Source organism: Athene noctua, chromosome 2, assembly GCF_965140245.1.
Source record: "Athene noctua chromosome 2, bAthNoc1.hap1.1, whole genome shotgun sequence".
NCBI classification, from domain to species: domain Eukaryota; kingdom Metazoa; phylum Chordata; class Aves; order Strigiformes; family Strigidae; genus Athene; species Athene noctua.
In genome coordinates this window covers 25,202,098-25,216,439 of record NC_134038.1, presented here as the reverse complement: position 1 = coordinate 25,216,439, position 14,342 = coordinate 25,202,098, and positions in this window count along the sequence as shown.

Genomic DNA, 14,342 nt, shown 5'->3' with positions numbered 1-14,342 from the left:
TAGAGGTATGAATCAGGAGAGTAAGAACACTGGGGGAAAAGTCACTGGTGGAGCATCCCAAAAATTGGAGAGCAACTTCATCATTTTAGACCCGGAGAAAAGTGAAACCAACTCAGCGTATCTGAGAAATTCTAAGTGATCTAGAAGATGGAAAATATTTAAGATAATAAAGAAGCCTTATTTTCTTTGAGTCTGGACATGAAATTACAGGTTCCTGAGTCATGACTGCAGTAACAGTTAACAGCCTTTAGTTGAGGCCATAAATTCATGACATTACATCAACTTCAGTAGAGATGGCAGCTGAAAGAATTCCCACCCTGATCTTTTTCTAAAAGCTCTTTTTAAGTCAAGTCAGTGCTTCATTTGGTAACACGTCCCACAGCAGTACTGACACAACCAGTGGGAAGTTCTGCAGGGGGTGGAAATGTGCAGCCAGGGAGGGGGAGGAGAAAGCATAAGGCAAGGAGGTCCCACAGCAGCACTAACTGACACCAATGCCAGCGTGCCAGCAAACAACAGTGCAAGCCATGACAGGTGCATATACGCATACCTGAGGACAGACAAGCAAGTTTATGTGTTTTTCTTCACATGTTGGGGCTGGCTGGGATCACCCGTGGGTTTCTTGCAGCAGTTCAGCTGCAAGGAATAAGCACTAGGCATGCTGCAGAGTGGGCCCATCCATGCAGCACAGGCACACATGTTTCTGCAGAGAAATCCCAAAGCCACTTTTTCTCCACGTTATGGAACCCCAAACATTGCCCCGTCAAGTGCAATGGTAATAATACTGTCAGCTCGTTAACAGGATGATCTCACTGCAATTCGAAAAATGACATGTACTCCAATGACAGTAAAATGAGGCACTAAGAAAAAAGTTAGGTGTGCTAATTATGTGTACTGTTGTGGATGGTGTATAGTTAACTGAGAGAAAAGGTTGGAAAGAAGAAGAGAAAAAGAAGCAAGGGAAAAAACAGTACTGAGGTCTAAAAAATAAGTGGTACATGACACCCAGCCTGGGATGGATCACTGTTGAACTCTCTGAACTTCTGACATCCTCATCAAGCTGAAGCAGCGGCACCACTGACCGTGAGAGAAACTGGGAATCACCCTGACAGCCAGAGACGCAGAGGAACGTCTGAAGCTGTACCCCTGCTTACCCCCCTTCCCTGAGCATCAGCAGGCAAAGAGTAGAGCTCAGGACTTGCTCCTTGTCAGAGCTGCTGGGTGCCTGAGACAACAACAGGTACTGACCCATTACCAGCAAAGAACCAAGAAACATGTGCTGTGATTGGGGGGCGCTTTCAAGTTGCAATGTCTGCTAGAGTCACTGCAAGGCAGAGGCAGCATATCTTCAGCTATCCTTCAGATGCCAGAGGGCACACGCTAACCCTGAAAAACAAGATTCAATTCCAACAAGAAGACTCATCTTTTGAAAAGCCACATCTTTATTTTACCAATATGACCAAAGTATACTATTTTGATAGGATGAAAATATACAAAAATACAGTCCTGTTCTTTTCTACATTTTTAGTCCCATCAAAATCTCTGCACAATTACACAAAATGTTGTCTGAACACCTGCAGCCATTATTTTCTCCTTTTGCACTTCTCAGGGCTATTAAAAGTGGCAGACTGTGTTTTCTGATATTCATCGTGTTTACAGCAAATGCAAACATGTTAATCCAATTTTCACACAGTCATGCACCAAACTATCCCCTCTGGTGTCAGACAGACAAATGCAGCTCATTGTTTCAGATTGCTGAGAATTTGGAATCCCAGAAGTGCACAGGTCCACTGGATATGGATGCGAACCTCTCCTTGGCCACCCTTTATGAAGGGAAGGGAAGGGAAGGGAAGGGAAGGGAAGGGAAGGGAAGGGAAGGGAAGGGAAGGGAAGGGAAGGGAAGGGAAGGGAAGGGAAGGGAAGGGAAGGGAAGGGAAGGGAAGGGAAGGGAAGGGAAGGGAAGGGAAGGGAAGGGAAAAGGAAGCTGTAGAGGAAAATGGGCCTAACACAGAAAGGTTATCTCATTAAGGACAGGGAAAATCTTGAGTTTAAATACTGTCTATCATGAATACCTGGATATCTGCACACCTTGGATATATTTTCAGCCAGTAAAAGGATGCTAAGAAGTATGTGTATATACACATATATATATATATAAAATACATATATTTGTAGAGCTGTATGTCTTGCCAGCTTAAATATAGTGCCAGTACAACAAGATACTTGGATTTTCTAAGGGCCAAATTGTGCAGAAATCCACAGGTGCAAATTTCTAAAGACAGTAATTAGTCTGGTAAAATCTGCAGATTCCCTCCTTTCTAGGAAGGTATATCATAGGAGCTAAGTTTCAAGGTCACTGCCATCCCAGGCAAAACAAAAATAGTGGTTTCAGAAGGCAGTTCTCTGCAGTTCATAAATCACAGAGCAGCCTTCAGGGGAGCTACACAAATTTGCATTTGACTTAAATTATCTGCCACAGTAAACAATTTAGAATATTTTACTGCTTGGTCAGTACTGGTCTTCCTGTACAGAATAATCAAAGAGTTGAGAAAAGGAGTCACAGTTTAAAAAGAAAACTCATGATTAATATAATGTTATGAAAAGTCTGCTGCGATTTAGAAAGTCCCAGAATTTGGGTCTATCAGAAAGTAGATATAAATTTAATAGCTACAGTACGAATCATATCTAAATATTCAAAATTATTAACAGCCAGTGAGCTCTGGAATGAGTGAAACAAGCTTGATCATGTAGTAACAGCCTGGGAAATTTAAAAATTGCCACGACCTCGGAGAAATCTTTACAAAGCTTGCTTTTGGAAATGTGTATCTGCTTGTGTGTAAGAGGACATAGGTGTTTGTTGCTCTACCTCTGGTGATACAGCTAACCCTGAACACTCCCAGTTTACATTTTAATTTCCCAATTTATATTCCTGAATAAAATAATTTTCCTTTGTAAAAATGTTAAACTGTTGTTAAACTACTTTGGTACTGCCTTCATCTGGGGCAGCACCACAGTGGTTCAGATTAGAGAAGGGAAAGCGTCTGTGGAGAGGGGCCCTGCCCAGGGGAAGGGATGGGAAAGCTACCAGGGATTTTCATCTGCCAACATCATGCTACAGCTGCTGGATCACTTGCTGTCTCTTTTGGGGACTTTGTACTAGCACAGGGCATAGCTTGTGAGTGCTGCTGCCATAGCCCGTGCTCCCATACCCTCTCGCTCCCTGCCCCTGCCTACTCCCGCCACTTGTCACACACCCAGGAACCTCATCTCATTTTCAGTCTCACACTTATGTCTCACTTCCCCAACCCTGAGACTCCTGTTTCCAAAACACCTCACCCTGCATCACTGGAAAGCACGTCACTGCCACTCACCCTGGCCAATAGGTGAGCATGCTAACACAGTGATATGCACTATCTGGAAAGCAGAAATAAAAAGGTCAAGCCTAACTGGCATCTGCCCCAGCCCTGTCTTGGCCTCAGCCATGTTTGCTTGGACATACAGAAGCCTGAAGAAGGGAGCATGCACTAGTTCACATTTCCACAGTGAACTCTTGATCTACATCAGCATGTGTAACCTGCCCCCAAGGTAAGCCCAGGGAGCTGCCGCTTTTGGTGGAGGGGTGATCATCTTGGTGCTCCCAGCAAGGCAGGCCAGTGGCACACAGGCAGCTCCGGAGCAGCATGTTACCCTGAGGGAATGTGTTTGTGCCAAATGATCTGCAGCAGGCACATGTTGCCCAAGCCTGACCCATGGCAATACAGATGATACACCAAGGGGCAGCTTTGTCCTACCACGTCCAGCTACCAGCTCTGTTGTGTTCAGTCTTTCTGCTGAAAAGATGCAACTTGTCCTTTACCCATGGGAGGAGGGAAGGAGACCATGAAAGTGTTATTTAGGGATTCTGGGCGTCACCTGCCAAATGGTCCTTGAGTTCTCATTCCTAGTCCTGTACCTCATCCAAGGTCTGTTTACAGAACACGAAGTACAAAGCAGCCCTGACCCTCCCCAGTGAGCGCCCTTGGCTGCTGATAAATGCCCACACATGTTCCCTCTCTTGGGCCTCATAAATCTTGAATTCCTTTCTCCACTGCTTCAGTGAGATGGGTGGTAGTTGCACTCTGCACAACTTACCCTTTGGTTAGGATATGGAGGGAAGCAGGTACAAAGCTCCGCAGGCAAGAGAAGGAACTGAATGTAGCTTTTAGTTTTTTATTTTCCTCAGTGCCTGGTGCTCAATGAGTCTGTCCTGGTGGCCCAGCCTCCTTCCCTCGTGCTCTGAAAGAACATCTTAGAAAGAAAGGTGGGATATCAGATATGTTTGCCATCCCTCCCTTCCATAGGTGCTGTCTAGAGGCAGCTTCCTCAGCTGTCAGGACTCCTTTGCAAGCACAGATGCTTCTACTTTGACGTCTATGGCAGCAGAGCCCATCCCAGTTGGTAGGCAATAGGTGGGTGCCTGGGTGTCTTCACACAGATGTCCACCTCTGACACCGAGGCACCTGCATCTGTGCTGTACAGGGAACCCACAGGTGCTGTGTAGGGAACCAGCCTAGCTCCCACCACAGCACTGTCAGGATTTCACACCAGCTGCATGAACATTAAATATTTCTGAAATGAACTTTGAAGTTGCTAAGCCATTCGTTGCGTTCCTGCTTTTGTGCTCATACAGCAGCATGCTTTGCTAATGCTAGTTACCAGCATTTCACTGTCTAGTGTCTGGTAGAAATCTTATATATAGCCACAGAGAAATCTATACAGCCTATAGTTTTTTCTATTTTTTTAAAAAGTATCCTAAAAATGAACTCAAGCTGAGCAAGCAGAAGTTAACATGTTTAGGCTTGCATGGTGTATTCCCTCCTGTGTTGCTCCTCATATGTTTGCCTGGTGATTTCCGAGTGACACAGGTGCACTCAGTGTGCACTGCACATGCTGTGAGTCTGACAGCACCGGGTACACCTTCTATCCATCCATACAGTATGTACCGTATCTGTATCAGTCTTTCCTAGGTGTGCCAGAGCTTGACACTTGTCCTGCAGTGACAGTACAGATACCATAGGGTATATATACCACATGTCTAGGATTTCCGTATGTCCTGCAGCCCCGCTGGAGTTATTGCTACTGCTCCACCTTGGCTGTAGGACATTAGCAAACCCCAGACAAACGTCCAAATACAGTATGATTTGTCTGGTCACACTTCTGGATGGATAAAAAACGTTTATTTAGAAGAATGGGTGATAATTTGAAGGACACATGTCTTGGGTGCAATAAATAAAATACACTGGCCCTGTTTATGCAAGCAAATATATGTCAAACATTCTTAATTCTTACACTCTGGAAAGTTTCTACACCACCCGGACTTCCCTGGACATCTGCTGATTTGCCTACATGCAAATATAAAAATAGTATTATCTTTATTTTACCTTTAAGGCTGATGGTAAGGGTGTTAGAGGTGGCTGCTGAATCCAGGGGACCCTGCAACTCAGGGATTCCTCCTTGCTCCCAGCTGCAGAGTCCCGAGGTCTCCCCATCCCAGTCCCACGGGTGCATCCAGTGCCGTTGGGGTTTGCCGGGAGGGCCGGTAGCGAGGCTGAGCCCCCTCTGTGCACACCCCCCGGGATGCCAAGGCACAGCACTGCATGGAGCAGCACGTACCACACACCCCGGCCGTGCAGACAGCCCCGTCCCGCAGCTCCTCTCCGGACTGGGGTTCCCTACAGAACCCCCCCACGGTCTCGGGTTCACAAGCACAACCACATCCACGGACCCTCAAACATCTGCGTGGCATCCAAGTCCGCCTAATATCCCCGCCCAGAACTTGGACCCCCTTACCCGGTGACGGCTCTCCCTCTGCTCGTCGCCAGCCTGCCCTGAAGTTTGCTAGCGAGTTCTACCTACACGTACACGCACCCAGGATTAAATTCACGGGTGTCCAGCTGCTGCCGCACAGGCCCGCAGTCCCCTTCTCGGCTGCTGCCACAGACCTCGCGGCACCCGCACGGCACACAGAAGAAAGCCTCAAGGGCGGAATGGATGAACAGGGCGGGTGGCCCGGGGAGGGGGGGCGGGGGGAGTGTTTTAAGGCACCATCGCCAGGGCCGCCCCTGCGGCCCCCCCGGCGCCGTCGCTGGGTGCTGCACGGCGGCACCTCCAGCCCCTCCTCACCCGCCCGGGCCGGGCAGTCGGGACGAGGCTGCAGCGCCGGTGTCCGGGCCATGGGCTGCTCCAGCAGCGCCCGCAGCCGCCCCCAGGAGCCGCCGCCCGCCGCCGCCGGGCCGCCGCCGCGGGGTGAGCAGGGCCGCGCCGGGCCGGGCCGGGCGGGGGGCGCCGGCGGAGCGGGCCGGGGGTGGGAAGCCGCGTGGCCGCGAGCCGCCGCTGGCCCGTGGTGGTCCCGTCCCGGGTGGGCCAGGAGCCCGCCGGGTTGTGCCGGCTTTGAATTCTGCCCACGCTGCCGATGGAGCTGCGCCTCGTGGATAATGTTTTCGTGAGCCGCTGCTGCTTATAAATGAATGTTAGGAGCGTCGTTCCTCTCCGCTTTTTTTTTTTTTTTTTTTTTTAAATTTACAGACAGGTCCTGCGGTTAGTCCTTTTGTATAATACTTTGTAAATCCAATGCTCCCCCCCGCCTCTTAGTAGTGAACTGGCAATACCTGACTCCGCGATCCTTCCTTTTTCTTACAAAATCTGTACATTCACCAAACACAGTTTACAGCATCGGCAATACCCTTGTGACTGATCTGGCTGAAGTCACAGGGGATTAATTTTGGGTGCAAGGCATATTTGTATGGTGCTCCCTAAGAATATCCTTGCTATTCAGTGGAAGCTAAATAAAACTTTGTTTCCATATTCATCATATTTAGCTCTTTGCTCCAAGGGAGGTTTGGAAACACTTTTATAAGGACCTGAATGCTGCAGTAAACAGATACTGGCCTCTTCAGAAAGGTACATCCTGAAGATAGATAAAAATTGTTTGCATTTCATTTTACTGCATTGCTTCCCTGTTTTATTGAGTTATATCATCTGTTGCTATTGTTCTGGCTGCAGCATCTGTGTTTTCTGTATGGGTTTGCTGTCCATTTGTTGTCTCACAGTGTTGTGGTGTGTGATTGCAGAGATGATAGCAGGTTGCATGGGGTGAGCGCTGGTTGTGCCACTATAGAGCCAGCATACATCTGCAAACCAAGAAGCCCTGCTGAAAATACCAGCAGAAATCTCTTTATACTGTACCTGCTGTCTTATTCACCTGATCAGTGTACCAAATTCCTCTGACTTTCCATCTTCTACTGAAAGATACTTGCACAGGAACACTGAAGGGCACAGGGAAACAACTGAAGTATTTTTTTCTGAGTATTTTAGGAATTCTGTCTAAAGGCCTATTCATGTTATGATAGGTTATGAAATGTACTAAATACATAAACTAATGTCATGGTAATGATAACGTGCAGTTTGTAATTAAAGCTGAAAGGGCTCCATTAATGGGGCAGTTACTGGACAGATATATTAGTTATTTTCTAATATAGTTTAATAAGAGAGGATAATTTGAAAGAAACTTCTCTAAATGTGTTGATAGGGAAAAAAATGGTTTAATTTCTTTCCATTGATATGTAACACATAAAAATGTGAGGCTTTTCCGAACAGAAAGAAAGAATGCAAATGGGAAAATACTGTAGCCATGGTCCACTTAAATTAACTGTGCTTTTCATTGTTTCTCCAGTTGAAATTGTCTACAGCAGGGAACATAAAAATTATAAATTTTAAGATAAAACAAAACTAGAAGGCATCCTAGGAATGTTGATTACCACATGATGTTCATTCTTCTTGGGGATAAAGGTATTGAACAGATTACTGGGAGGATTTATTTTTTCCATATTAGAGAATTCTTTGCATTTCAGATGAGAGCAGAGGAATGCTTCCAGGGTTTCCAGCAGTGCAGGCCTTGCACTGCATGGCAGTGTTTTATAATCCAATTTATATAAAACATCTTGATGAAGAGAGGGCTAGCTGGAAGTTACAGGGCTGATGTTTATAGAAGCTGCAGGAGATTCCTACTAATAATGGGTTTGAATTGTTTCTTTTATTGGTAACACCAATTGAAAACTCTGTATAACATGCTAGTTTTCATGGTTCATTTATTTCTGTCTGTAGGTTTTAAGTGCTGCCTGTCCACCTGGTACCAAGTCAGGTGAAGGCACGAGAAGTGTCTAAAGGGATAAAAAAATAAAACATGAAAAGATCAAGTCTCTGGTCTCTGAGCGTACACTGCTTTTTTTTAGTGACAGCTTAGAGGAGCTTAAGTTTAAGACTTCCTTGCTGTTATTCTGATTGGGTATCTCTTTCATGTTGAGCTTCGTGTTAGGAAAATGATTGCCAGGATGATAAAGTGTGATAGACATCTAGAGAAGGTAAACAGGAAAATATATTTCCTGTTTCTTGTTACATAAGGACTATGTCACTTGATGAAATCACTGGCAGCAGGCTTAAAACCAGCCGGAATGTGTTTTACAGCGTAAGTGGGCTGTAGACCTCATTGCCACTGGTTATGGAGGCTAAGAGTGTAAATGGCCTGAAAAAGGGCTTGGGCAGATTCACAGAGGAGTGTCCTTTGACGGACTGAAACGTGGCCTCGTGTGCTGGGTCCCTCTGCCCTTTCCACTGCCCCTCGGCAGCTGTCAGAGGTGTCAGGGATGCTGCCCTGGGCAGGGGGGGGGTGTGTGTGTGTCTGTGGTCTGACGCGCATAGATTAATTTACCTCCTTTTTTTGAGTTGCATTATAAATAGCTATAACTCTGTGAATTTGGAGGGGTTGGTTAGACCTGAAATGGTTTTATGGTTCCAGGGACAAATAAGATTTTACATGTCCCATAGTTAAAGTTGCTTTCTGTCTGTCTTGACAGTGCATATTCACTGTTCTTGATTTCTCCTGGCTTAGCTGTCCTTCCCTGGGTCTGTAGGCACACGCTAACTAGGTGATGCTTGCCAGGGAGGTGTTTTGCTTGAATGCTTCAAAAGAACGGAAGTTTTCTTAATATCAGCAGTATTCAAGCAGCTGTTTTAAGTGCAGGATGTATTACATTTTTTTGCTGTTCATCTATGTGTGTATGAAGTATCATATGGTTCTGCTCACTGGCTTTGACACTACAGTCATCGTTTGCCCAGAAAATACAATTTGTCCAGTTTTGTAATTATTATATAAACAGATTTCGTACATTAATTCCCAGGATTTTCATCCTGACATTCCTTTGGAGGAAGTTAAGTACAAGCTCCCATCAAACTGAATTTAATCGGAAAGTTATTAAGTCTTTCTGATAGGTAGGTATAGCTCATTTTGAGTCTTCAACTTTTGTCCTTAAATACCTGTCAGAGTAATTTTGCCATTTCTTTATTCATAAATTTTGTCTGCCAAAATGGGCCATTGCTTTACTTAGCCAATATGTTGATGAAAGATGAAAGAAGCAGAAGTTTTAATTTGTTTAGGCTTCCTGTTTTTGAATGTTTTATTGGACAAAGCATTCTATAAATGATAGTTTAGTATCTAAAAAGACAGACAAATTGTTTTTTATTTTAAGAAATGGGCACTGTGCACCCTCTGGGATGAGAAGGCTCTTGGTGTTTTTTGTTCAGCCCACCTGGAGGCACCACCTGAAGTTTCCCACATGCAACCCAGGGCAGCAGCTCCCTCCTGCTTGATATGCTGGTTCTGTGCATCATTTGGGGCAGGAAAGGGGCTTCCTTGCATAGCGTCCCCTCACCAGCAAACTTCTGCACACTTCAGATCCGTAAGGCAAACCATAATAGGACACTGGCCTGTAAACAGTCAGCTCTCTTCATATAAAAACACATGATGTGCTTCAAGCCAAAGATTTTTTATGCAAGAGCAGCACCATCCACTGCTGGATATGTGTAAGAGCAGCAGACCTGTGAAGGAGCATTGTCCATAGCCAGGTGGGAGCTCTTTGACAGGTAGTTCTTGTGCTCATCTAGATTACATGCCTGCTCACTAAGTATCTGTAATTCTCTTTTTTCTTTCCTTGTCCTGCCATAACTAAAAGCATCATCAGGTGAAATCACCCTGTCTGCAGACAATCATGAAACTATAGCTGACCAAACACAGTTGGACCCAGCGGAGGATGTGAATCTTGCCTCTGAGGAGACAAACCCCAGCAAGCATCCATCAGGAGAGGAGGCTGCAGATATGATTCTGGCCGTAGAAGGGAAGATCGATTTGGTCAGTAAAAGGGAGGAGCCAGAGGGCACTGAGCCTCTACCTGCAGGAGTGGAGGAGAGCTCTGAGCTGCCATCTGCGTGGGGAGAGGAGAGCAATGGGCCTTCACCTCCAGCACTGGGAGAAGATGGTGGGGTGCCATCACCAGCACCAGCAGAGGACAGTGGGCTGGTAGAGGGCAGTAACAGCTCTGTAGTGCAAATCATCAAGAAAGTACATGTGACTGAAGAGGACCACCTTATTGAGGGTAATATTTGTGCTTTCATAAATTCAGGAGACCAAATTCTGCCTCCAGGGACTTGTGTGGGGGTCCTTCTGACTTTACTGAAAGCCTCATGTGAGCTTCTGGAGCCAGAATTTGGTCTGGGGAGTCTGTACAATATGGGGCATAGAACAACGTGGCCGGGGAAGCCTGACTTACAAGTCCAAGCTGTAATAAATTTAATCAACATTTCTAGTCGTTATCTCTGCTATTTAATTTCATGTCCTTTTTGTTCTTAGCAGGTAAAATACACCACCATAGCCCTTATTTAAAATTTTGTGTTTCTGTGTGGTTCAGACACATACCTTAATATTTGCAGAGACCAAAGACTCCATTATTTAGTCACATGTATTAATTAGAAAGCAGCTGTCCCTGTGCACATGAAGTTGGAGGGTGCATGCCTGGATGTAGAAGAAAAAGCATTTCTTTGATGCATCCTTGGCATACCCAGTCTGTCCTTGAAGCTTGGTCACTACATGAGCAGAATAGAAGTAGCAGTGGAGTGACGTAGGGCTGGGCTTTCCAAAAATGTTTGGAGATGACTAGCTGGGGAGGAAGGCTGCGTGAGGAAGCAGTGGTGGCTGAGACAGCAGGTATTCCCACAGGCTGTGAGAGGGACTTTTAGCAGGAGATGTGCTCATTCCCAGAGATTGCAGGCTCTGCTTATCTTTGGGTTAGTGCCCAGAGGACGTGTGTCTCCTATGTGCTGCATATGCAGAAGGTGAACGCTTCACAGAAGGAATCGGATTTCTCCTAAATGGTTCAAAGCAGCTTGGTGAGGAATCAGATACTTCCTGGGGGAGCATTTCTTCAGGCAATAAGCAGGTGAAGTACATGAGAAGTATTTCTCTGCAGGGAAACATGGTATCAACAACCTTCCTCACTCCACATTTGCCTTGAAGAAGTGCAAGATGCAGGAGAAGGACTGATCTGTGCGAAGCCCAGACCCAGTTACACGCACTACCACTAACCCTGCAGCTTCGCAGTGCATGTCTCTGAGCTGGCTATATAAATCTGACTCTGCATTCCAGTAGCTGAGCATGGTGGTTGGCTTGTCCTCTCCTGTGTCTCTTCACAAAGGGATTTTGAGGTTTCTTCTACATAAAATGGGCATCTATCCTTTGGAATAAAGTATCATTTTATGTAAGCAGTAAATGACCAGATGCTCACCTGTAAAACAAGTAGTCTTGCCCAACTGGAAACTCCAGTTTCATTAATCACTATTTCTAAGATTCAGGGCACAGTGCTGAAGGCGGAGCAGTATGCCTGGACACTGTGGTACAACCTCATGCCCATGGAAACACATTTACAGCTGACCATTTGCCTGAAGAGCAGTTACAGGGCTTTGACCATCAAGCAATTGATGCTGCTTGCAGGGCGAGTGAACAAAGCTTTGGGAAAGAAAAGTTTTGGTCTTGTTTGTTCCAAGCTAGAAGTAATATCTTAGCTTGTGTGCATTATCTTTCCTTGAGGCATGTGATGAAGAAGGGACCTTCCATTTTTATGCTGTGGTGCATATGATATTTAGCATTTGTTTTGCTTTCCTTTATTCTTCAATAGCTGTATGAGTAAATTAATCAGGTGGCAGCTTCCCAGGGAAAGCACAGTTTCATCCAGACTGGCATGTTACCATGTTTTCTATTTCTGTTTTGTTCCAAATGCAAATAAAACTACACATATAAAAAATAAAATCCAGGAAAAATAACTTGAACAGGAAATAGTACTCATGATGTGTATTGAATAGAGCATCAAGAGGATTTTGTGAAAGCGTCAGGAGAACTTCACAGGCATGAGGCACACATGTAGCTGGATGATGGAAAGTTAATTGGGTGCATCCTGTTTGTTCCCTATGGATTCATTCGGGGGTGTCTTGGTAAGGGGCATTGGAGAGCTGACAAAGCAGAATCAGGTTTACAGAAAAGAGCTGGGGCACTTGGTGCTTTTCTCAGTGGATCTTAATTTGATCTCCATGGTTACCATTCCCAGGTGAGACGGGAGAAGAGGTGGAAACTGAGCTGCTCAGTGAGATAGTAAATGGAGGGCCTGAAACAAAAGAAGAAACAGGAGAAGCTGTGGATAGTGCAGCAGCGACAGAGATAGGTATGTTGACAGAGGAGGGAAGGACCACACGGGTTATTGTTTAGGAGACAGAAACGACTGTTCGGTCCTTAGTGAGCACATCTTGTCACCCCCCTGCTGGCATGGGGGTGACAAGCAAATGCTTTCTGCATTTTAACACAAGACAGAGCACGCCATAAATATTTTTGTTTACATTAAGAGATATTTTTGGAAGCAATCAATTGGAAGTCATTCTTTTTACATGGGTTGTCTTTATATAATACTTGAGTCTTACTGGTGATAAATTATCCCTCTTTGGGGAGAATGATAGACTGTAACATGCAGTCTTGGAAAATAAAAACCTATGTTAAAATCATGACTCTGCTCATCATTATTTGCAGGCTTGTTTTTATGAGATAATGCCTTAATGCTGCTTTGTGATTTCCATTCTATGCCAGATAGTCATTTTAGATCCCCTCGTTCTGCTTACCAGCTGAAATCAGCAGTGTAGTGCTGGGATGAAAGCACATTGTGCAGCAAATGCGGTCACATGGTGGGAAGGAAAAATCACAGGCCAAATAAAGTGCTTTTGGAAAATCATCACACCAGTGAAGAGAAGAATTGGAGGGGATAGGATTGACCTAGCAGACTTGGAAATTCTGTTTGCAATTCTGTCATCATGGTCTTTCCACAAAAGTTACTTCTTCTTCCTCCACATTCACTAAGAATCCCAGACTTGTTTATTTTGAGTCCATCACATAAGGTATAATATTTGCATGCCTCAGAAGGCAGTGGTTACCCAGTAGTATTGCTGGGATGTGGAAAAGGATGAGCAGGCAATGCAGATGCCTCCTCCCTTCCCCCCAGTGAACATTACTGCAATGACTGAAACTACTTTTCCCCTGTCCCCTCCCTCCTGACCACTGGCCTATGTAGCCATGCTCAAAATCTCTCTGGCTAGTGAGTATTTCTGTAATTCAGAAAAGGACAACTTCAGCAGGAAGAGTGGAAGATATCTTACACGAGCACCTTTCATGACTTCCAAATGAACCTCTTGCACCCGGGATGAGAGGTCTTTGGTTCTTTCCCAGTGCTAGTATGTGCTCTGGCCTGTGAGCTGACAGCAGCGAGCCAGCAGCCAGCATGTCCTACCTGTGCTACAGGATTAAGGAAAATGGTTTGCAGCATGAGCACTGCAGCCTGGAAGAGCAGTGGTGGTGGTCAAGCAGTTTGGTCAAGACATATGTGCCTCTATGACCTTGTGCTTACTCAAGTAGAATTAGATAAGCAGTGATCAAAAAAGAAAACACCTTCCTTTAATTCTCATCCATGAAACAGTTGATCACCTTTATATTGTTACTTTTTAAGCTAGCCTGTGAAGACAAGCTATTGTTGGTCTCTGGCAACTGTGCTTTTGGAGGAGGTTCATTAAACCTATGCCATACAGCTTTACCTATGAAGTCCAAAAAAGTTTATTCACTCAACTTGTTTTTAATGTGTTTCCCCTATGCATTTGCAAAGAATTACCTGTCTGTGCTGTGAGTTCAGCAAAGCACAACTTGCTTCTGGGAAACCTCAAAGAACACCATACTGCACCTAAAGAGTAAGAGATTTCCTCATGTGGTGATTGCAGCTTTATTGAAATACCTTCTTCATTTACCTGCCTCGACATTATTCTCCCCAACAGTTTTGTAAGGAAGCAGAAAGAGCAGCCCTACTTCTATGTCTGTAATGCATTTCAGATGATAGGAGGGTACCGATGGAGAGAGCTCAGAGAACAGCTGTGGGCAAGAAGAGAAAACA